Genomic DNA, 24,897 nt, shown 5'->3' on the forward strand with positions numbered 1-24,897 from the left:
GACACCAAAATTCCCTCCTGGCACCACTCTGCTGGAACGTGGCTCAGAAGGAGAACAGAAGAATGGAAGAGGCAGTACCTCCAACACAGGTGTGACTTCCGACTCCCAAAGAGGCCTGCTCAAGTAAGGGGGAATTTTCTGCCTGACATAAATATGTTGTAGAGGTGGATAAGCGAGAAAGAATGAATCCATGATGATGAATACAGAAAAATGAAGCGGATACAAAAATAACTACTGCCTAAGTCTTTGCTCCAGAGTTCGCAATCCCGCGGGGCTGAGAGGCCGGGCTGGGGGGTCTTGCTGGAGGTGGGCGTGGCAGCACTGCGGTGGAGAAGGGCTTTCACGCTCCAGCTTCGCAGCAGAACCAAAGTAAACCTAACAACTGGAGGATAAGTTTAGAGCCCCCATTCCCTAAACTATGAATGTGACCTCACACTACATACCAAAATTCACTCAAAGGATCAAAGACCGGGCTTCCCTGGTGGTGCAGTGGTTGAGAGTCCGCCTGCCGATGCAGGGGACACGGGTTCGTGCCCCGGTCCGGGAAGATCCCACATGCCGCGGAGCGGGTGGGCCCGTGAGCCATGGCCGCTGAGCCTGCGCGTCCGGAGCCTGTGCTCCGCAACGGGAGAGGCCACGACAGTGAGAGGTCCGCGTACCGCCAAAAAAAAAAAAAAAAGGTATCAAAGACCTAAAAGTAAGAACTAATGCTATTAAACTCTTGGAAGGCAATGTGAGCGTAAATCTTTGTGACCTTGGACTAGGTAATGGATTCTTAGACATGACAACAAAAGCACAAGCAACAAAAGAAAACCATAGATAAAGTGGACTTCATCAAAATTAAAAACTTGTGTACTTCAAAGAACACTACCGCCATTTCTACATCCATGTTCACAGCAGCATTATTCGCAATAACCAAACACCAGAAGCAATTCAAGTGTCCACTGACGGATAAATTGTATGTATTTGGTACATACACAGAAGGGAATATGAGTCAGCCTCAAAAGGGAAGGAAATTCTGTCCTATATAACCATATCTGTTTGAAAACATTATGCTAAGTGGAAAAACGCCAGTCACAGACAGACAAATATTGTATGAGATGGATGGTGGTGATGGGCACACAACAATATGACGGTACTTAAAGCCACTGAACTAGATACTTAAAAATGATTAGGATGGTAAATTTATGTGGATTTACCACAATTTTAAAAAGTAAAAGAAAAAAAATATCACACCACCACCAAGAAAGTGAAAAGGCAACCCACAGAATGGGATAAATTATTTGCAAATCATATATATGATAAGGGGTTTGTATCTAGCATATATAAAGAACTCTTAAATCTCAATTTAAAAATACATAAATAACACAATTTTTAAATGGGTAAAGAACCTAGGGAGTTCCCCGGTGGTCTAGTGATTAGGATTCGGCACTTTCGCTGTCGTGACCTGGGTTCAATCCCTGGTCGGGGACTGAGATCCCACAAGCCAGGTGGCAAGGCCAAAATAAAAACAAAAACAAAAACCTTTTTTAAAAAATGATAAATAGGGCTTCCCTGGTGGCGCAGTGGTCGAGAATCTGCCTGCCAATGCAGGGGACACGGGTTCGAGCCCTGGTCTGGGAAGATCCCACATGCCGCGGAGCAACTGGGCCCGTGAGCCACAATTACTGAGCCTGCGCGTCTGGAGCCTGTGCTCCGCAACAAGAGAGGCCGCAACAGTGGGAGGCCCGCGCACCGTGATGAAGAGTGGCCCCCGCTCGCCACAACTGGAGAAAGTCCTCTCACAGAAACGAAGACCCAACACAGCCATAAATAAATAAATAAAGCAAACTGTCAACAAGTAAAAATAAAAAAATAAACACTATATTAAAAAATAATAATAAATAAAATGGGTAAAGAATCTGAACAGATATTTCTCCAGAGAAGATATGCAAATGGCCATTAAGATGCTCAACGTCATTAGCCATCAGAAAAATGGAAAACAAAGCCACAATGAGGTACCACTTCATATCCACTGGGATGGTTAAAATAAAAGACAGTAACAAGCATTGCCAAGGATATGGAGAAATTAGAATCCTCATACCCTCCTAGTAGAAATGTAAAATGATGCAGCCACTTTAGAAAAGTCTGGCAGTTCTTCAAAGGCTAAACACAGAGTTACCACATGGCCCACCTATTTCACTCCTAGGTATATATCCAAGCCAAGAGAAATAAAAAGTTATGTCCACACACCAAAAAAATTATACATGAATGATCAGAGCAACATTATTCATAATAGTCAAAAGGTGGAAACAACCTAAATGTCCATCAACTGATAAAACATAGTATATTCATACACAACGGAATACTATTTGGCAATAAAAAGGAATGAAGTACGTATGTACAACATGGATGAACCTTGAAAATGTTATGCTAAGTGAAAGCCAGTCACAAAAGACTGCATATTATATGAATCCATTTATATGAAATGCCCAGAATGGGCAAATCCATAAAGACAGAAGCAGATGAACAGTTAGGAGCCTAGGGCTGGAAGGTAGGGGGCCATGGGGAGTGACTAGCCACGGTTACCTGCTTCTTTTGGGGGTGATGAAAATGTTCCAAAATTGATTGTGGTGGTGGCTGCACAATTCTGTGGATATACTAAAAACACTGAATTATACTCTTTAAATAGGTTAAGTGTATGGTATGTAAATTATATCTCAATAAAGCTATTATGAAAAAATATCAATGTGAACGTCTATCCATTCCTTACCTAAAAGATACCGAGACACAGTAACTCTGAATGGCAAAGGAAAGAATTCACAGTCTCCTTATAATCAGTTATAGGAACTCAAACTACCTCAGCAGCCCCCTGGGTGACACTGGCCCGGGCACACATCATCAGTAGAAATACCTGTTGTATGTATTAAGCCAAGCAACCAGGGTCATAAAAACAAAGTTACAAAGCACTGTACCGAGTAAAGCTCTTACTATTAAGACTGGAAGCTCTTGAACATCGAAGTGTTTGCCCACGTGACAGACAGGTATGACAGGATACCAAGGTTTGGTATTCCATAGCTACGTGATTTTACAGCAAAAGATAAAGAAGCCTCACTTTTCTAATAAAACTGCCCATGACAAAGTCACCTTAGAGTTTTCCCAATGATATCACAAAATCTTGCTTTGTGTTGGGGAAATCTTCAGAAGACTCAGCAATTTCACTGGTTCATGTCTACAAGAGTACATATTTAATTATCTTGCTATATAGGCAATAACAAATCTCACTTAGACATTAACAAAGAAGTCCCATGTTCAATAAACTGAATACAAACCTAAAAAGTTGTAGTAGAACACATATAATTTTTAAGTCACTCTGAGTAATAATTACTAAGAAAAGTGACTTTGGTCTTAATTTTTTTTAAAAAATGTACAATTGCAACATCATTTTAGCATCATTCACTAAAATCTAGGCGTCTAAAACCTAACTCATGACATTTACAAGTCATAACCAACCTTATGGGGCATCTGGCATTGTTCTACATGCTTGAAATGAAATATTAGACATCCGAAATGCTTATTACCAGAAGAGCCTTTCAATCAAGAAATCTTAAGGCCTATTTCCACATTAAATATCCAAAAAAAAGTTAAGAAAAATATTGCTTCCCATTCATTCTGCTTCTTCAATTCTTCCTAGGAAGAAAGAAGATAAGGAGTCTGTAGCTTTACAGAACCATTACATTACAAGCTTCTCTTAATATTAAGAAAAAATTTTAATTGTTTCTAATAAAAAGGCTTTTAACACAGAAGGGCAACTTCTCAAGACTTAACTTACAGTTTAATATTGCGACACATCGGAATGAGGAGGAGGCACTTTATACACTGCCAAGGTTGTTTAAAAAGAAAAAAAGAAATTACCATGGTCAGTTTTGTTTTTACTCAGCTTCATAATTTGCTTGTCAGAACCAGTGAAATTTTTGTTAATCAGGTTTATAATCCTTAAACAAATACCCTGTTAAGACTATAATGAAAATACTTTTACAACAATCCTGGCAGAGAATTTGTGTATAAGAAATGTAGAAGATGTCATGTCTGGGCAATTCCTTGGACTAGATTTCTCACCTCTAACCACTGCCTTCTACAACTGGGCAGGGCTGGTCCCTTCTGCAGGAAGGGCCTCTGGCGGTCAAGAACACCCTGATGAGTGTGATGGCTTCACCGAGTCCTTTGCCTTCCACTGGGGGCCCACCCTGCCCAATCTCAGGGGCTTGAGAGTGGCCCTGGCCTCTGGGATGCGCTGCAGTCTAGCTGGGGGACCCAATACATGCATTTCACAGTCCCACAGTAGCACATGTCTGTGGGAAAAGCTGTGGGGTCAGTTATACCTCTGCCACAACAAATGACACAATCTTGGGCGAGTTCTTCTAACTCTAGGGGTCTCGTGAGGATAATACTTACCTTGAAAGGTTGCTGTGAGAACCAAATAACATCTCACAACAAGCCAAGCACAGTCCCTGCCACCAGGTACAAGCTGAATAAACGACAGTGATTATAAACTGTGACATTTCTTGAACGATGACTGTGCCAGGCACTCTTCTTTAAGCACTTCACACATATTAACTCATACAGTTCTCAAAACAACCCTCAGTCATTATTACCCTGATTTACAGATGAGAAAAATGAGGCAAAGAGGTTATGAATTTCACTCACCAGTCAGGAAGTCTGGATTCAAAAATCAGACAGGAAGATTCCCAATTCAACAGCCATCAGCCCTTCTAGCAGTGGCAGTTGTATGCAACGGCTACTGATGCTAGTGTAAAAGCTTACAACAGGTCCACATGGGGATTTCACCCTTGACCCAGGTGTTCCTATCTGTCACATTTTAACCAACTCAAAAAATGTCAGTCTCATCTTTCTTGCCTTCTATATATACTCCGTTCTATGCTAAAGTAATAATAGCTGGCATTTATAAAAAAAACACTTCCTACATCCCAAACACTGCCCTAGAATAGTTCATATTTTGCTGAATTCTCACAACAACTTATAAGAGAGTTACTATTTACATTTTTCAGATGAGAAAACTAAAGCACAGTGAGGCCCAAGTGACAAAGTTGCTAAGTGCTAAGGGCAGGAGTCAACCCAGGCATGTGACTAGCAAACCCGAGTTCTCATCACTTTAGAATATGGACTTCCTCAGCAACAATTACCTTTATAAGAATAACGGTCACATCTATAGTTCAGATAACCAACTACAGAATTTCAGGAAAATTGTATGTTTAATGTGTAAATTAACTACAGATGAGAATAACATGTTTGAAGCACCACACTTCAGGATCACTTCAAGTTGCAATACACATTTTTACCAACATCTATTACTTAGTTAACAGTGACATGGCTGCCCACTTTTGTGTCTATTTTTTTAATTCTTGGAATTTCTTTTTCTGCCAGCACAGTTCAGCGGCAGAGAAGACTGGAATACTGTGGAGGATTCCATTCCTTCCTAAATTTAGGAACAGCATGGACTGGTTTAGGTTAGGTTAGTACAATGACAGTGAACCAGATAATTTAAGGACCCAGTAATTTAAAAAGCTGCTCTAGAAAAACACGTCAAGCCAGATGAGAACCTCTGGCATCACCATCATCTAACTTACAGAGGAATATTAAAGTGACGCATGAAAATGTAATATGAAGGAATAAAATAAATGTTTCTGTCCTCATCAAGAACAATGTAATAATGTATTATTTTCTAAATGTCTGTTTCATATCCATTTATGTGGGAGGAACTATACTCAGGTGTTGCCAGGGACCAGGAAAGAGAAGGGAAGAATTCTGCCCTAAAGAGCTTGCAGCCCATGGAGAGACAGAAAGCAAGAGACAAATCCATGAGAAAGCGTACCCATCACAGGAATCAAAGGAAAGAGAGAGATCCCATTCAACTGGGAGAGAATCAGGAAAAGCTTCCTAAAGGAGGTGGGCAAAAGAGGCAGCAGGGGAGGAAGGGAGCCCTGCAGAAGGAGTGGGGCACGACCAATGCCCACCCCATAAGCGTGCGAGGACCAGCCTTTGCCATCACACACCCCGGGGGACCTAGGATTTCAGAAGGCAGCAACCGTCCTAAGAAAAGAACTGAAGCAAACTTTATATTCACACCAGGCAGAGGGCAGAAGAAGTTTTGAAGTCACTTAGTAAACAATAAATAACGAAATTCTAGTGCAGGAAAAAGAATAATAGAGGGTAATTTTGCATAGAGCAAGGCTTCTCAACCTCAGCAGTACTGACATCTGAGGCCCAACCACGCTTTGTTGGAGGGCTGTGCTGGGCACTGCTGGGTGTTCAGCAGCAGTCCTGGTCTTTCCCCTCTAGGTGCTAGCAGCAACCCTATCTATCCCCAATTCTGACAACCAAACATCTTTCCCAAATGTCCCCTGGGGGACAAAATCCCTCCCGGTTGAGAACCACTGGCCTAGTCTTTTGTAGGGAATGTAGAAATACAGGCATACCTCGGAGATGTTGCGAGTTCCACTCCAGACCGCCGCGATAAAGCACATACGCAATAGAGTGAGTCACACACATTTTTTGGTTTCCCAGTGCATATAAAAGTTATCTTTACACGATGCTGTAGTCTATGAAGTGTGTAATCGAATTATGTCTAAAAAAGCCATACGTACCTTCATTAAAAAATGCTAACCATCATCTGAGCCCTCAGTGAGTTGTAATCTTTTTGCAATAGTAACATCAGAGATCACAGATCACCGTAACAAATGTAATAATGAAAACATTTGAAATATTGCAAGAATTACCAAAATTACAAAGAGACACAAAGGGAGCAAATGCTGTTGGAAAAATGGCATCAATAGACTTGTTCCACGCATGGTTGCCACAAACTTTCAATTTAAAAAAAAAAAAAAAGCAATATCTGCAAAACACAATAAAATGAAGTGCAATAAAATGAGGTATGTCTGGAGAATTTTTTCCTTTCTCTCTTCTATCTGAAAAATCTCTCCAGATAAAATGGATCGAGGACAGAGGAGACAATCACCTTTGTCTTCTTATGTGGCAACCCCAATCTCTTAGCCCTCACAAAAATCCCAGGATGTATTATTCTCATTTTACTGATGAGGAAACCTATACTTAATGTTAACTTGTCCAAAGTTCTGCTAAGTTCAACAAGCTTGAATGGACTGGTGACAATACTCCAGGTTCTAAACACTACTTCTCCAAAAAGGAGCCCTTTTACTTAGGGAAACAGAAATTCCATTATCTAAATAAAATAAATATTAATAACCCTCTACAAAACCCCACACTAAATAAAATGGCACAAATCCTGTCCATCTATTAGGAACTACCTATTCAGGAAAAATCTAACATGCCACCACTTCACACAAGAAACATACACAAAAGTAGTTGGAAGAAATAATCACTGTAGGTTGACATGATTTTTAAAGGCTGTATGGGAAAGGTAGGGAGGAGGAACAGTATTTGGAAGCAGGACCCAAAGCCAAGCAGTATTTATCTCTGAAGCCCGGGCTATCATTTCCTCCAAACCACAATACTCTCGCCAAGCAACTTCCAAAGCAAAACCAAAGACTTTCTCTCAACAAGGGGAATCCGGGATGATACAGACCGATGAACTATCTAGTAAGGTCCCATCCGGGCAACGGAAACACGGCCAAATGGTAAAGAAGACTGACCAGCACTTAGTAAAGTTTGGGTGACAGCTTAGCTAAGAATTTCACCTCAACGTTGTCCCTTAAATGAGGGCTTAGTAGCCTTCCTGAAGCGTAAGTTCACCCCAAACAAAGTCTTTTCTGTCCAAATGGGTCAGTATTTGTTCTTTCTATTTGTCAACCCCAGAGCACCAACAGGCCAAGTCCATCTCCCTGTGACAGGAAGTACTTTTCCTCCTCCTAAGCAGTGTGTGGACATAGTGACAGAGCTCACAGAACACTCTAGCACCCACTCGCCCATCTGGTGAGGAAAACATGGGGCAAAAACTCCTTTTTGCCACGCTGTGAGCCACGACTGGGTCACTGGGTCACTTCTCCCAACCTCTCATGAATCATCACCATAGATGCACTCCTTCCTCTCCTCAGAGGACAAGAGAATTCACTACCCCAAAGGCTCACTATACCAATGTACTTTTCCATCTTTAGGAGTCTAGTTAACTAACGACAGGTCAGCAAAATTTCTGTCTTCGGATTGTCGGTATGTGCATTAATTGTTTAGATTCTGTTAATTAACTGATTATCTACCCGTTAATTTTACCTTCATATTTCCAACTTTAAATTTCAGTCCTAGTTGTTCCTCCAAGATTCCAAAGAAAATCATTCTCTCTGATGTAGCAAAGTGAAGTGCTTAAGAGTCTGAGATCTACAATAAAAACCCATGGCTTCTTGGTTCCATCACTTACTGTGTGACATTGGGCTGTTTAACTTTATGCCTCAGCTTCCTTGTCTAAAAAATGGGGATAGTAATGATAGCTATCTTATACGTTTATGCAATCACTTGCTTGAATCCAATATTCTCTCTCGAGGAGGAGGAGGAGGGATGGAAAACCCCAAACTGCATTTTCATTTCAAACAATACTTCTAATACAAGTGTTCGTTGCTTAAAATATAAAAAGGCCACAGGGAGATCAGCTCGGTGCTTTGTGACCACCTAGAGGGGTGGGATAAGGAGGGTGGGAGGGAGACACAAGAGGGAAGAGATATGGGAACATATGTATATGTATAACTGATTCACTTTGTTATAAAGCAGAAACTAACACACCATTGTAAAGCAATTCTACTCCAATAAAGATATTTTAAAAAATGTAAAAAGGCAAAATATAAAGAAAAAATAAATTACCCATATTTATACAATCCAAATACAACCCACCAGCTCTTTTCCCGTACTATCCGAAGTTCTTCCAAAACACAAAACGAGTCTCCAGACACCCTCCTCAAACTTGCTGCAGAAGTACTAGGAAAGTTTAGGAAAGAAAGACCCAGTCAGGTGTTTTAGCTTTCTTTGGTTCTATTCTGTTTTTTACCTAAACGTATTTTATATAATCAAGAAGCCCAGAAACAAAAAATGAAAGCCCCAGACTCTCAGCTACTCTGAATTTTAAGCCCAAGTATCTTGGCTAATACTAAAATGTACAACGCGGCCTAACTACATAGCTCCCTACTCTGAGCGCCCCAACCTGCTCTACAGGCACTCCCCAGTGGTATCATGAACCCCATTTTACAGATAAAGAAGCTAACACAGCAGTGATGTGACTTGTCTAAATATGAATTATCAGGTTACCAATCTAGAAACAAAATCCAGGACCCCTAATATTTACTGAAAAATCACAGATCTGGGCTAGGCTCATGAGGGCATTACAAAAAGCAAATGCTAGAGGGAATTCTTATAGCTCTGAAATGACCCCAACATCGATTCTCAAACACCCTGGTGATCTAAGGTCATCCTCCCAGGCGTGTGACAAAAGATACCTAACCATAGATCTAAGCATGTTTTGCAGACACTGGCACCGGCTAGCCAATTATTCCCAACAATCTGTGATTAAAACAGGACTAGTGGGCTTCCCTGGTGGCGCAGTGGTTGAGAGTCCGCCTGCCGATGCAGGGGACATGGGTTCGTGCCCCGGTCTGGGAGGATCCCACATGCCGCAGAGCGGCTGGGCCCGTGAGCCATGGCCGCTGAGCCTGCGCGTCTGGAGCCTGTGCTCCACAACGGGAGAGGTCACAGCAGCGAGAGGCCCGTGTAACGCAAAAAAAAAAAAAAAAACAGGACTAGTGTTCCTCTCCCACCTTGGCTGACCCCAAGTGGAGCCAGGTAAGCAAAGTTTCCATTCGGACTGACAAGGAAGGAGTGGGAACTCTGCTGCCTTGAACAGAAAAGGAGAAGTTACTGGGAGGACCAATGAGAAGGCAGTGATAAGGGTGAGCATCAAATCCAAATCTCTGGACCCAGAGAAGAACTCATGATGTAAAAAGATCTGTACGTGAGGGATGTACCAGGTCACACATACAGTATTGGCTCAGGAGCTTCCTAAGTGGTTTACAGGAACTAAGCATCCTTAGTATTGCAGGCCCCAACCCCATAAAGCCTGGTTTGACTGGGTCAAATCTCTGTAATCAATAGATAAAAGGTCTCTCTATGGAATTACTCACCCAAAACGCAGGGGCGGCATTCTCTCTCCTCATTAAAGCACAAAAAACCAAACAACCCTGAGATTTTAATTGCTTTTACTAATGCAGAGACTTCTCTAGCCTATGGCCTCATGTTCTCTAGGCCAGAAATTAAAATTTAAAACTTCAGAATGTGAAATCAACCAACACCACCCATCTCAATATTAGTAATTTCCACATTTAACACAGATGGAGCAGGAAGGTTGCAGACTTTACTAATCCAGACTATGGCTAAAGACAAAGTTCAAGATTCACCACTGAAAAGCTCGAAGACACACTTCAGCTCAATAAGAAGAGTGGCGACAATACACACCTAGCGTTAACACCGATATGCCTGTGATTACTCACATCTTGCACCTTGGTGTGGTTCTCTCGTCCCAAAAGTCAAATATAGGTTAACTACACATCACTGAATGGGATGGATTTGGTAGTGCAGATTCAGTGGAAATTTACATCTATACATTTGGACTATCCCACATCCAAAAAGCTGTTTCCTTCCTTTCAAAACCCTGCCTACTTACCAGTACAAACTGAAGTTTAAAAAAAAAAAACTTTCAAGACAGGCAAACACATACTAACAGATATTTAGCTTAAAAGGCTAAAATACACTGAGTTCTTCCATTCAGCTAATTCCCCTCAGTTACTCTCCTCCTCGAGGACTTTCTCTTTATGTGCCTTGCTTAATGTGGGACTTGTAGCTTGTTCACCTGAATCACAGGACCACCATCCTAACCAAACACTGGCGAGAGTCCACACAGGCCTCTTGGCCCTGTTCTTTTACCTCTCTTCTATGTCAAAGGGTGACACAGCATCCAAAAGCTAGCACAGGCTTTCTCAAGCCACCCTACCAGCAGCATGCCGTCCCTGGACGAGGGCACTACCAGCCCCGCCGTGTACTCCACTGGTCATTCCCCATCCACAGACAACTGGGTTTGGGGTTCTGTGTTTTGACAACGTACAGAAATCTTAAGTCCCTGGAAGCGTTTATTAAGGAGTTAGGACTGGTTAGCTGGGAAAAGAATAATTATGGGAATTGGCTTCAGGTACTTGAAGGGGAAATTAATTAAGCTAAGTCAATGTAGCTCCAAAATCCAGAAGCAAGCCGGGGGCAGGGAGGAAGGGAATTACACGTGAACACACAGGCTCGATATAGAAATACACTTTTCAGCAGCGTGCGAGGTAGTGATTCCCAGAATCTCCAAGTGGCCAAGCGGAGGTTCCTACACCAAGCAGTTTTAAAATCTGTTCAACTAAAAACTTCATGATTCCTCATACCTTCTCTTACACACAGTTCAGTAAATTTTAAAGGCCTCGAGCCAAAACCCAAGGACTAGGAGATAAATGGGAATGCCAACAATTTAACATAACTCCTATACAGACAACTTGTCAGACAGAAATCTCCTTGTAAATACTTCTTAATGGGATCAGATCTATTAATAATTTAATGACCATTTCCAATGGCAGTCGAAAATACAATGGGGTAGCTGTAATGAAGTAAAACGCACCAGTAACCAGCAACAACCTTTAAAGAAAGATCTCACCTGATTTACATTAATAAGTTGGAGAAATGTATTCAAAACAAATAAATGAGGGGGCTGAAAATGAGAAGGAAAGCAAAGAGGAGATGAAAAAGTAGGGAGCGGGGGTAGGAGATAATCAAAAAGAAGCGCTCTTTTAATACAGGCATTTTGGACGTGTGCCCTCGAAAGCTCAGAAGGCTGCACGGGGCATTCTTCATTCACTGCATAATTGAGAACAGAACAGATCGACTCCCCCTACAGTGTACACTGCTAACTAACCTACCCCGGATATTAACCTTAGATGGGAAATGAGAAAATTAACACAAAAGCAGGCCTATTAATGGGTTATTGGGAGGCAGGGGACACGGATTATGATCTTCTGTTTAAAGCACTTAAAGCAAAAGGTGACTTTTGCAACTTTTAAAAGGAAAACATTGTAAAACTCTGGCTTCAACTTTTCTCTCCACTTCATCAAATTTTAGATACTAAAATTTCATGACAATTCAAAGGGGATAATTTTTGACGGCGGTTTTGACTACATTCAGGAAACAGAATCACACATGTAAACTTTTAGTCAGTAGCAGCAAAACACTCCCCCCTCAGAGAAGGGTGCAAATATGTTCCCCCTTTGCAGTTTTCTTTGCAGTTGACTGCATACTTAGGACTGGTAAAGACATCACAAAAACGTAAGAATTTTAGTTCTTTTTACCAAGTGTACTTAAATGAAAAACAGTTCAAAGACCCTAAAATGTCAAACCAGTGATAAATTTAAATCCAGATCAGAAAAAATAAAACTAGGGATGAGTATAGCATTTTCCGAGTATTCTGCATTAACTACTTTTGTAGGCTCAGACTCCTGATAAAAAGCATGCCAAGTGAACCACGCCCAGCAGAAAAAATTAATACCCTCTTTGTGCGTTCCAATTCCACTTTTTTCCTGTCTTCCTCCACTTCTGTTGAAAAAGCCAAAATGTGTATTCCCCACACTATCACAGGAAACAAAGCAAGGGAATTCCATCTACATTGAAGGATGTCAAATTCCCAAGCACAGCCAAGCAGGATGTCAAAGGTCATGCCTCAGATTTGGCCAAACAAAAATACTACTAATATAATTACAGCCAGGATGAGTAACTATAAATCCAAAAGCTATAACCTGATGAAAGACAGAAGGGACATTAAATTCAAATGTTTTTAAGCCTACAGGGGTATGCTGTCCTAGTGACATTCAAGTTCATCTGCACAGTAAATGTGGTCTAACAAGTCATTATGCTCTTATTGGTGGGCCGTGAGGTGGTGATGTGCCGCTGTGCAGGTCTGCAGAAAGCCGGCTGCTACCTTGTTTCAGGCCTGAGTAACAAGACAGCAGCCCAGGGGAGCAAGGATAGCTCACCAGGAGAGGTGAGCTTTTGTGCAAAAGGCAGGTGGTGGACTTGAACGTTTGCTTAATAAAATTCAATGTCATTGTTTTAAGTGAGTCCCTGAAACAGTCTCAGCAAGCCACCCAGAAATGAGCTGAATGGGGCACGTGATTAAAGGGAGGGGGGTGTCTCCATTTCCAATCCCAGGGGTGTATTCACACAGTTAAGGATCACAAAGAATTTAGTCATGAAAGGAATCCCTCTGAAATGTTTTAAGTTTTCATGTTATCCTCTGACTTCATTAATTCTTCCTTCCAGGACTCTTTTAAGAGAGTTATTTGAAACACAAATGGAGGTGGGGAGTGTAAATGAGGCTTAATTGCAGGCCCTGAGTTGTCAATCGCAGTGGAATCGATCTCAGCTCAAGACTTCCAGGACGGAACGTGTTTTCCCTTTTCTCTTCTTGGCTTTTAAATATAAATACAGGCAGAAATTATGGTTAGTCTAAGAACATAGCCATCAACAGCTTGTCTTTGATTAAAATGTCTCCATAATTTCATCACAAAAGAAATTTAAGCAGGAATTCCTTCTAGGAATACATTCAGCATTTGATATAACCCAAGATCATTTACATTATTCAACGGGAGCACACAGCACAATAATCAGTATTTTTAATTTTTTTCTTAGAAATACAATTTATAAGGCATGCAATCAAAAGGTAAATTCTGAAACTGATTGACTTCAAACATGCACCCTCCCATTGTTCGTGGAGAAAAAACACTCAGCGTAAATATGGGTTGTATCAGTATCAATATTCTCTCCATTTTATTCTCTACCCACCCTTTAGCTCAAAATAAAGCAGTCACACTAAGGAATGCAATGGCACAAACTTTAATATTCAAGCTACTCACTAAATGGCTTGTAACAACCAGGCTGAACAGATTACTTTAAGAATATTTACTTCTGAGTTAGCACAGTGAGAAATTCAGGCTAAAAAGATCATGAAGAAGGGCAGTCTCTGAAAGGATCTCTGAAACGATGGTGACAGACGGCGGTGGGGGGGGGGGGCACTAGCCCTCCAACTCAAGGACCCGCCTAAGCACTGAAGTGTGGGGAGAGTAATTCTTGAAGCTTTTGACAATCATTCTTACAAAATTTTAATGTGACTTCTGCTTTTTAAAAATATGTTCTCAGTATAATTATCAAAGGCGTCAAAATGGCATTTCAAGAAATATAAAGCACCTTAAGGAAGCACCTCAGAAATACTGGAATATAATAATACAGGACTGCTACAAAGCAATGTGGTCACAGCTGGGGAAGTATCCACTACAGAAGCAAAAAAGAGGATGTAAATCGCATCAAAACATGCCTAATTATAGGAATTTTTAACCCTAAAAAAATTTCTTTAGCATTAATTTTTTAATTATCCCACGTATTTCAGAAGATAATAAAAACTGCAATAAAAACCATTATGGTGACCTCTTCTAAAATGTAAAGCCATCAAATACTGTGTTTAAAATCAGTGTTAGATCACAATCTGAAAGGCTGCACGTTAATGCAAATGTATATAGTAAATATAAATCCAGGCCCTGCATAAGTAATTCTATTTCATGAATTCTAAAGGGGTCAAGAAACCCTCTGGGCACACAGGTAACGGAAGAGTGAGTGTATAGGAGGAATTTTTCACATTCAATGTATGCAAATGTCATAATGGGCCACTAAAGAGAAAGTTAAATTCCAAAAGGCTGAAGGAGAGAGACCAATACAGTCACACAGATTACAAAAAGGTCTCTCAGTAGGATGGTCCACAGGAAGCTTTCACATTCATTGCATGTAAATTTCATGATGGCATGCATATCTACCCATCCAGAGAAAAAACGTTTCCATTCAAGTTTAGAGAGATGCAACCAAACCAGTGAGGTACCAGGTACACAAACAACCTCCGTTGATATTTACAACTTCAACAAGTTCCCCTCTGCAACTACCTCCCCTCCGACCCCTTCAGAGCTGGCCCTGCAGAACAGACAGGTGATGTAACGCCTGCCTTAAGGTAGCTGGGTTTCTCCAGTATTCAAATCACAGTTTGGCGGGCTGAAACTTGACAAGGAACACTCACTGGTGTGACAAATTGATGATTCCGCAAATCAAGCATCACAGAATAAAGACGCTATAACATCTCGAATGCACCTATCTTGATGCAACCCTACACTTAACAAGTGAAAAAATTCATGTCAAAATAGGAGTGCAGTAAAATACACTGCCTCGAGAATCTGCCAAAATAAGAGCCTCTAGCTAAACCATATGCAAACCATTTCCTTTGACCTAGCTTCCAAGCAACCAAGCTGTCTGAGGTATGATATATTTACTTATATAGACCATATCCAGATATTTATATGGTTATTTTGTTTTCAACCTTTGAAGGATACACAATATTTACAAGTCTAGGAATTATGTAATTCAGTCATAATTTATCTCTCCAAATTGGACTTGAAATTCAAATGCATTTCTTTTCAGACAGACCCTTTTCACTCTTACCCTCAAACACCACTGCAAAGATACCGCCCCCGCCACCAGTTCTGTGTGCAGGCATTTTCAGCTCGGACAAGATGGGTCTTCCCTCAAGCCACCTGCATGGTGGGCTTCTGAGACATGATACTAGTGGAGGAAAAGCACTGATTTTCTAACTAAAATAGAAAAACTGATTTGGGGGTGGGGGGCAGTGCTAGAAGGCGCTAAGTGCCTCCAGACCTTCCCACAAAACCCAAACTGGTTCTCCTCTCCCTCCTTCCTTCACTAGGCCTCTCTCTTGGCTTGAGTCCTAATAAGACTGAGGGGGCTAATCATGCTCTTTGAGGCTTTTTTACTGCAGGTACAGAACGCAACCACTGAGGTCCCCTCCCCCTTCCTGAAGCCAGGTTCCTTTAGCTACTTTCAAAGTTTTAACTCAGCAAACCAGGCCCCTCACTAGCAATGCAAAGGCAGCTGTGTAACAACTTCGGGATCATGGCTGTAAACAGAAAAACATTTTTTCTCAACCCTGGTTCTTAGCAAATCTCTAATATAACAAAAGGAGAGATTCACAAAACCATGACCCATTTTCTAGATTTGGGAGGAATGGCAACTGAGAAATATCTGTTTGACTTAAACAGAGGAAAAACAAATGGACAGAGGCCACTGGCTCTTGCCACCCTGTCTCTCGTTACAGTTTTGCTTTTAATCAGCTGTTTGCTTTTAAACAGCATCTCCAGAGCTGTTAAGGTCATGGAGTTTAGTATTAGGATCAGCTCTGTAACTTAAGCCACACAAAGAACGACACTGTAATTAACACAAATATCATCTAGGGGGAAAATTAATCAAGGCAGAAAAAGATTTTCTTTTCAGGTCAAAGATCTACACAGAGATTTTCAGAACCAAGTCACACTCAAAAAAGGTGGCAGCCTCGGGATTTCCACGCATGTGGCTAGCAGGGGTGTAAATAAGAGGCGCAGGGCTTGCTGCAGGTAAAAGCACAGCCCAGGACAGTGGGCCACATGCTTCAGAGGTGACATTCTCTGCTCAAAAGACGGCAGTGCCACCCACGATCACTAAGAGTTAAAGAACTCATATGACTTAGTGTCAGCAGGAATGGGGCTACCTTGGAAGAAATGACCTATCCTCCCACAGATCTCTACACTGCTTCTGACTCTCCTCCCAGAGGGAGGTAAAACCGCTCACGTTGAAGAATGAAGATGTTTCACATCTCTCTCTACTTATGGAATGAAAAGACCAAAGACACAGCCTGCAATTTTGACCCTCACTCAATCTACAAACATTAATAGCGGGAAAAAATTAGATTGGCCAATTCCATATTGTTTCCTACCTGCGTTTGACTAGTTTACCCTGACATCATTAGCAGCCACGCAACTGTGATGGCCTGGCGTGCTTTGAAAGCTGTTTCATCCATGTGGAAGGTAACTTGCTCATTTAACAAAACCTCACAGTGGTGAGTTTTGCAGTCTATTTTTGCTTCACTGTCCCCCGCCCCACAGCAGGGTATCTTTTGAATAAAGTGCTACCTGCTACTACTTACCCTAGTAAAATAGTTTCCTACGTTTCTTCAACACCTGTCATTTCTAAAATGGCTAATAAGTTTTAATAAATCTGTATTTCTGCCTTTTGATGTGCCACAGTAGAGTTTTTATCGTTTAAACCTTTTAGTTCACCGAAAGCTAATCCGACTCATTCCAAGCATTCTGAATACATGCAGTTATGTCTATCTGCTTGGCATCAATTTGGGGTTTAGCCTATCCAAATCTAACCTCCTCTGGATCTGCTGAGACATCTCATAATTATAACCTTCTTCATCCTGTACTTGGGTTAGTGGGTAAAGATATAATACAATGAGAAAGCTATCAAGGATAGCTAATATTTAGCTAATACAATATGAGAACTGACATTTAAATTGTAAAGCATCTTTTCAAGTCAATATAACTTTCACTCATAATTGCCCTAAGTATATTTAAAGGTTGCTAACTTCAACTTCAAGATATCTCACTTAAAATAAACCAGTAAGAATTACAATCAATAGTGATCTTTCTTTGTTTGAATCACTCTGCCCCCAGGACACCTGGCGTGAAAGTTGATTTTAAAGAACAAACCAAGCAAAAATCTAAACATTTTATACATGTCTACTATGACAATGTCGCACTGTCAATTACGTAATCTGTTCCCTGCATTACCAAATTCTGTATATCAGTTTTAAATCAAATGCAGCACATTTTCTTTACACTGCATTCCATGCTCTATATTTACACATGAACACGTTTCTGAGAAATTGCATTTAAAAAACTAAAAATATAATCCTATTTTCATAATTTCTTATATTACAAAAACAAACATACAGTCTCATAGAAAAACTTGGTCTATAACACAATATTATTTTCATAATGTATATAAAGTCCAAGTTCAGTCTGACAATAGAAACTCTCCTTCCTACACTTTTCAAACCTTCTCTGTGTGTTGCATACATCCATCACTCAGAGAAACTGTTTCCCCAATTTTCATGCCTTTATGAATGCCAGTCCATCATTCCAAAAATAAATTTTAAAAACTAAGAGGGATTGATGGGAAGATGGATGTGCCAATGGATAAATATATGATAAAGCAAGTATAATAAAATGGCAGAAGTAGAAACTAAGTGGTAGGTATATGGGTGTTCAGGGGAGAATTCTTCCAACTCTGCTGAATGTTTGAAATATTTTATAATGAAATCTTGGGAGAATAACATCCCATTTTCAAGGCCCACCTAAATGGCCAACCCAGAACTCCATTTTTCTCGAAGGCACTTAACCATGCTACCATGTATCATAGTTATTATGTGTCACATCTAATCTCCCTACAGGATCCACACTTGAATCATTTTTCTATCATTCAAATGCATCTAATACAACTTATACACAATAATCATTCAACAAATGGGAAAGAAATACTTTGACTATAGACTGAAAATAATCACTGTTCTTTAGTAATACTACTAATAAAATTATCCTCAAGTATTACAGAAAATGTGATCTTTTTTACTGAAGTATAATTGATGTACAATATCATGTAAGTTATAACCTACAGGCATACAATACAGTGATTCACAATTTTTAAAGGTTATACTCCATTTATACTTATTATAAAATATTGGCTATATTCCCGATGTCAGAATGTAAGCATCTTGAACACAGAGGAAGCTGAAACAGAAAAGATCCATGTCTCAAGAAAAAATTTTTTCCACCCATGTATTTACAACATAACTGAGCTACCAAAAACATGCAGATGTTAAAGTTAAATTAAAATACGCAGGGCTTCCCTGGTGGCGCAGTGGTTGAGAGTCCGCCTGCCGATGCAGGGGACACGGGTTCATGCCCCGGTCTGGGAAGATCCCACATGCTGCAGAGCGGCTGGGCCCGTGACCCATGGCCGCTGAGCCTGCGCGTCCGGAGCCTGTGCTCCGCAACGGGAGAGGCCACGGCAGTGAGAGGCCCGCGTACAGCAAGAATAAAATACGCAGCAGCAGGAATTAAGCGGTTACCAGGCATTCACTCAGAGAATCGAAAATGCCTTCAGACACAAGCCAAGGTTGAAAGTTGATGGAACTGACTTGAACCTTGCAGACCAAGCAAAATTTATGGAAACTCCAGTAGACGCACAGGAAGCTCCAAGTCCTGGGGATAGGATGGACGGGGCCTGATATAAGAGTTAACCCGGGGAGTGGTCAGAAGCTGGGAAGTGAAAGTCTCAAGAGACCCTGAGAAAGAAGAGCTAACAGACTTGGGGACACTAACACCATGAGAAGAAAGTGCTGAAGGGGACATCCAGGAGTGAAAATGGGGGAAAGGGCTAAAGACCATTAAGCGAATCAGGGAACTCAAGATGGGAACCTCATCCGAGAGGAATAAGAAATATAGTATGCTTGGGTTTAGACATGTCGAATTGGAGGTGAAAGTGGGACATCTACAGCCTTAAGGTAACTGGAGACTTGGACAATAAAGGGGTAAGTTATCCAGGAAAGAATCAAAATAAGTCTACACCTAGTCCTAGGCGTACTTACAATTGAGCATAGAAGGAAAAATGAACCAACTGGAGGAGAAGCCAGAATGCGGGCAAGGATCAGGACAATGTAACTGAGCCCAAGGTAATAAAGGATTTCTACTGAGAGGTCAAGAGAAAACTGAGAAAAGGGAAGAACTTAGACCATAAAGAGTGCAGCTTCGGCAATCATCAGAAACCCAGACTTGGGGGCTACAGAAGCTCATCACGCAGCTCTGTCATTTTTCTTTTCTATAAGGAATATGGCCCGAAAAAAAGGACACAAGTTGAATTTATGTCCTTATTTAAGTAATGCATTAAGGTGAAAATTCACTAAATAAACTGAAAAACGGTTGCAGATCTAGCTTTTCAATTTTATGTGGCCCAATATCAAAACTAGCTTGCTTTTCTTTTTTTTTGGTTATATCAAAGCTATATGAGGATGGATAAAAGAGCCAGGGGGGAAGGGGGAAGGAAGGCAAGATTCATTATTTGCACTGCTTAATCCACAAGTCAATAAACCATAGGCAGACTGAGTGGAGTAAACTGGGATGCCAGTGAAAACAAAGTTCTCCTGAAAGGTTGAACCATATGAAATCAATAATGTTCAATTATTCATTTGCATGTTTCTTATGTTCTATAGAAGACCCCAATAAAAAAAAAAGTAGTAATACTCTGCAAAGAAGTTCTGTGCCACTGACTTGAGTGTTGTTGGTCCTTATCAAGAATTAGCAAAAAGGGGGACTCCTTCTACACCTTACTGTGCACTGTATACACTGTACATTCGTACACAGCATATCCGTTGGAATACAAGCCTTTACCCCTCAGACAGCAAAATAAACACCTTCAAGTTCATCTGGTCTTCTCTGGTTCACAACTGAGGAACAACTACATCAACTTCAGAATATTGTGTGCACCAAGAAAAGGTGGTCATCTGACCCAAGGGGCGGGTGCAAGTCTCTGCAACTTGTCACTATGAAGGCCAAGGCAAGTCCTGAGGTGCAGAGAGGCAGGGCTGAACCCACTCTGCTCATTCCATGCAGAGCACAAGTGCAAACTCCTTTGCTCTCTCGCATCACCATGGGGTTTACACTGCCTTGCTAAGAGGATTCCAGGAAGCCCCAAAGTGATGGCACACGAAGACAAAAAAAACTGGCAGAGTCAATTCCCATGATGCCAGGGTACTGGGTAGTTTCCAAGGGCAGAGCGTTCCAGAAAAATGCAAATAGTCAGGGCTTCCCAAAGAAATTCCAGGCCAATACAGACAGATGTTCTCTTAGAAAGTCACACAGAATTGCAGTTTAGAAGCTTGGATGAAGAGGTTAGAGCGCAAGGGCGAGCAAAAAGTTGGCACCCTATTAGGGATTCTAACCAACCACTGAGTATTCGCTCCTCCCTCTCCATTTCATACATCCACTTAGAAGACCCCTGTGCAGCTCATGATAGCTGGCGATATTTGTGTCCATCGCCAACGTGATCGCCTTTCAGTAATGGGGGGACGGGGGTGCCTCAACAAACTTTAACCTTTTTTGAAGTTTACATGAGAATTAAAAATGCCTTCTTTCCAGTATTCAAATGTCTGCCACTTTAAAAAAGAAAAACAAAGCTGAGTATCATTCAAAAATAGAAGCCACCCCTCCTGCCACATCTCCCCAAGGATGTGCCACAAGACCGAAAGTAAAATCAAAATAAAGTTCCTATGAGGAGCAACTAAGGTATTCATATTTGACAACTATTTGGGAATTTCTGAACAAAATATCTCAGCCATGAGACATGGTCACATCAGTCCCACATAACTTTCAGCCTTAGAGCATACTTCGCTGTATTATGCCCTTTCCCAATTCTCTTTCCTCATGCTCCTTTCCCCAAATACATATATTGAGATTTTCACCCAACTGTAAGAAAGGCTTTAAGTAAGGTGATTTCAGTAATCCTCACCAGGATTCTGTCAAACGTGACAGTGCAGCAAGAAAGCAGCCATCATCCCTGCCGTGGAACCTCTGTGGCTAAATTACTCACCTGCAGGTTGCAAACCCTAATAATAGAATAGATATGAATTTTTAAATACGAGGAAATGCACTCTCAGTTCACAGACAAAATTAAAGAAACCTTATTCCAAAATAAAGAATATCTGTGATATCTCATAATAAAACAATTTAAAGTTTTAACAAGTGTTAAGTTCTACTGTTGAAGCATTCTTTTAATCTACATTGTGTTCCAAATAATTTCAAAGCAAAACACAAAAGTCAACTCAAAACAACTATTAAAAAAACAAAACACAGAGCCAGAGCTCACAATATTACTTCCCAAGCTCTAGAAAGCTTTCTATATAGGGGGGGAAAAAAATAACAGGTCACGGAAATGAAGTTTCACTATGTATAAATACTGTACATGGTTTAAAAGATCCCGGGATTTCCAAAAGTCTCAACTTCCACTTTGTGTGTAACCTTATGACAGTTCTAACCAACTGCAAAGCAGATTTAACATACCATTCCTACAAATACAAAATGCATACCCCACAAATACTACCAGTGTTGAAGGAACTAAAAGGTTTTGAACTTTTCAACAGCTTTCCAACCATTTTGTCCCATGCAAATGACTTTCAAATTCTCAGGCAGGCCCCAGGAAGTAAAGCACAAGAAACTATATTTACTTAAAGATTCAGTCTAATTCCCTGTAGTAAATCACAGGAAATAATTTAGTTCCAAAGCAGCCTCTCCTCAGTCCTCAAACAGTTAAGTTTTGGTCGATTTGCATTTTAGAACTGAATTTTTTTAAGCTAAAAGTCATAGTAAAATTTCTCCTTTTTATGAATGTTTAAAACAAGCAAGTTTTTCAGATCTGAGAGTGAAACTTAGTTTTAACAAGTAACTCATTTTTATGAAAACTCCAACCAGAAGACTAGCTGTGAGTTAGAAACACTTCAGGTTGTTTCTTTTCTTCTTAAAATACCCTTTTACTCAAAGTGAAAATGTGCTTGCTGTAATCTGACTTCCACCAACTGACTCTGATTGCACCTGAAATATTTCCTCACTTGAGAATGGCAGCCTGCTCTCTCCCAAAGCTCCACTAGGTTTCCACTGGGAGCTGCTACCTGGCCTCCAATTCTGGACAGACAATTCTCACTAACATTTAATAGATCTTCTAGCTCTGACCAGTAAATTTTTTTTAAAAACTTACAATTGCATTTGGGGAAAAAATTAGAACAAGTAAAGAACCTAATAAAAATGGCCGGGGGGGGTGATTTGGCCTTAGAATCTGTTTTTATAAAAAGCACTAAAGCTTCAACGTTTAAGTTATAGTCCTACAATAGTTTAAGAATACCTTGACTTAAGGCCATTTGAGAGGCAAAACTAAAAATAATCCCCAAACTCTGCCTTTCCCTATCTTTAAAGAACGCCACTCCAGCAAGCTGAAGCAGGCTGTATCCATTCCCAAGGACATGAGAAAAGGTGTAAGTACATACTGTACCTTGAATGCCCAACAACAACAAAAAAAAATGGCTTTTTTAACAGCAAATGCTTTGTAACAGCTCAAGTAGGACTGATAAATAAACAAGTCAGTCAAATACTTAAATTCAAATGTTAAAGTAAAATTGGATTTGGCAGGCAACCCCTATTTTCTGACTTAAAAGAATATATACCTAGCTTAAAGTAAAGAGGCACCTTACCTTTTTGAAGCACTTGGTAAAATTGCACGTAATGCCTAGTAATGAGGTTATAAGTGATGCCTTTACTCTAAAATACGCTTTGGAAAAAATAAGATCCTGACTCCTTCTCCAGGAACTTTAATACGATGTGATTAACTTAACCTTTTTTACACACATTAACCACAAAGATAACAGTGTATGTAAAACCACCTTGGTGTAACAAGTGCTTAGCAAAGGAAAATCTGTATTATGCTGTACAGTCCGGATGAGGGGTAAGGAAGGAGTTTAGCTCAACTAGAGAACCTTCGCATCGATCCTTCCACCTGTGACAGTGAGAAACTGGCAGCTTCTGGCAGCCGCAGGGCGAACGCACGGCCGGTAAGCCTCCGCACCGCCAGCCCCGAGTCTGACCTCCCGAGGGTCCCAGGGCCTTCTCCACCTCGGGGTAGGGACGTGCCTGCCCACACAGAGTCTCTCCTCGGGTCTGTCTGCCTGTCTCTCTCAGAAAGGCAAAAAGTGCGAGGCACCTCCTCTACAGGCCTCCATGCAGGCAGAAGTTCCCTACGGTTCCCTAGATTCGAACCTCCACTCCAACTCCCCCAAAACACTAGTGTCAAAGCCCCCCGCCTTGCCCCTCGGATCCGTAGCTCCGTGCTCGAAGGCACCGAGGTGGCAAAGCAAGAGATTATACACGCCCCCGGCCCTGGTCATCCGGGGGAGCCTCTCCTCGCCTAATTAAAGGCCTTGAACCTTGGGCGAGGCCAAGTTTGGGGGTACCTCCCGGCGCAGATAAGAGCTGGCCGCGCGGCGCCGAGGCCGGGCCCGGAGGCACGCAAGGCCAGGGCGCGCTGGCCCTTTAAAGGCACTCGCTTCCTGCGCCCGCGGCCCCTCCCTCGCCGTCGCCAGCTCCCGCCCCCGCCGAGGGTCACACTTGAACTTTAGCTCGCCCCGCGCGGCCGGGCGCCGGCGCTCCGCAGGCGGTGGCCGCCCCTTCGCACGTGTCGGAGGCGCTACCTCGGGATGGGCGCTCCCGGCCCCCCGCACTCGAGGCCACTTCGAATAAAATCGAAACAAAACAAAATGCACACCGGCCTCCAAAATCTGCGTGGCCATCCCCGACGGGCCTCCCGGCTCGCGCCCTGCCTGTCCCCTCCACCTGCAGCCCGGTCCCCTGGCGGCGGGGCTCTGAGGCCCCTCGCCACGCTCTCCCCAGCCCAGAGCGGCGGAAACGGCTCCGCGGGGCGTCCCGGGGCTAGGAGGACGCGCGCCGCGGGGGCGGAGGGGAGCCGCCCTCACCCCCGAGGTCCTGGAAGAAAAGCAGCAGCTGCACGAGTCCGCGCGGGCCGTGGCGGAGCAGCTCCCAGTGAACCCCCCTTTCCTTCCACTGGCGAACTTTTCTGCCCGCTCGGAGGTCCACTTCTTGGCGTACTTTTTTCACTCCCTTAGGTCTCAACGAGCCCATTCCCCGTCCCGCTCCAACTCTCACTAGAGCGCGCGCAGAGACACTTATTCCGGTCCCCCGACGAGTCCGGGTCAAGCCCACAACCCACCCCTGCCGCTTCTCGCCCGCTCCCTTCACGCGCTGCCCGCGTGCTCTGCACTTTCAGGCCAAGCAAACTTGCCCAGCCGCCCCCTCATCTGCCCCACCGCGACCTCAGGAGGAG

At 42.1% G+C, this 24,897-nt stretch overlaps 1 protein-coding gene across 1 annotated transcript in view; it reads right to left on the bottom strand.

Annotated features, from left to right (window-relative positions):
• The window catches only part of FOXO1 (forkhead box O1), a 92,666-nt gene that overhangs the window by 66,952 nt on the left and 817 nt on the right, over positions 1-24,897 (bottom strand). The window lies entirely within an intron of this gene.

Source organism: Leucopleurus acutus (assembly GCF_964270905.1).
Source record: "Leucopleurus acutus genome assembly, chromosome: 18".
NCBI classification, from domain to species: Eukaryota; Metazoa; Chordata; class Mammalia; order Artiodactyla; family Delphinidae; genus Leucopleurus; species Leucopleurus acutus.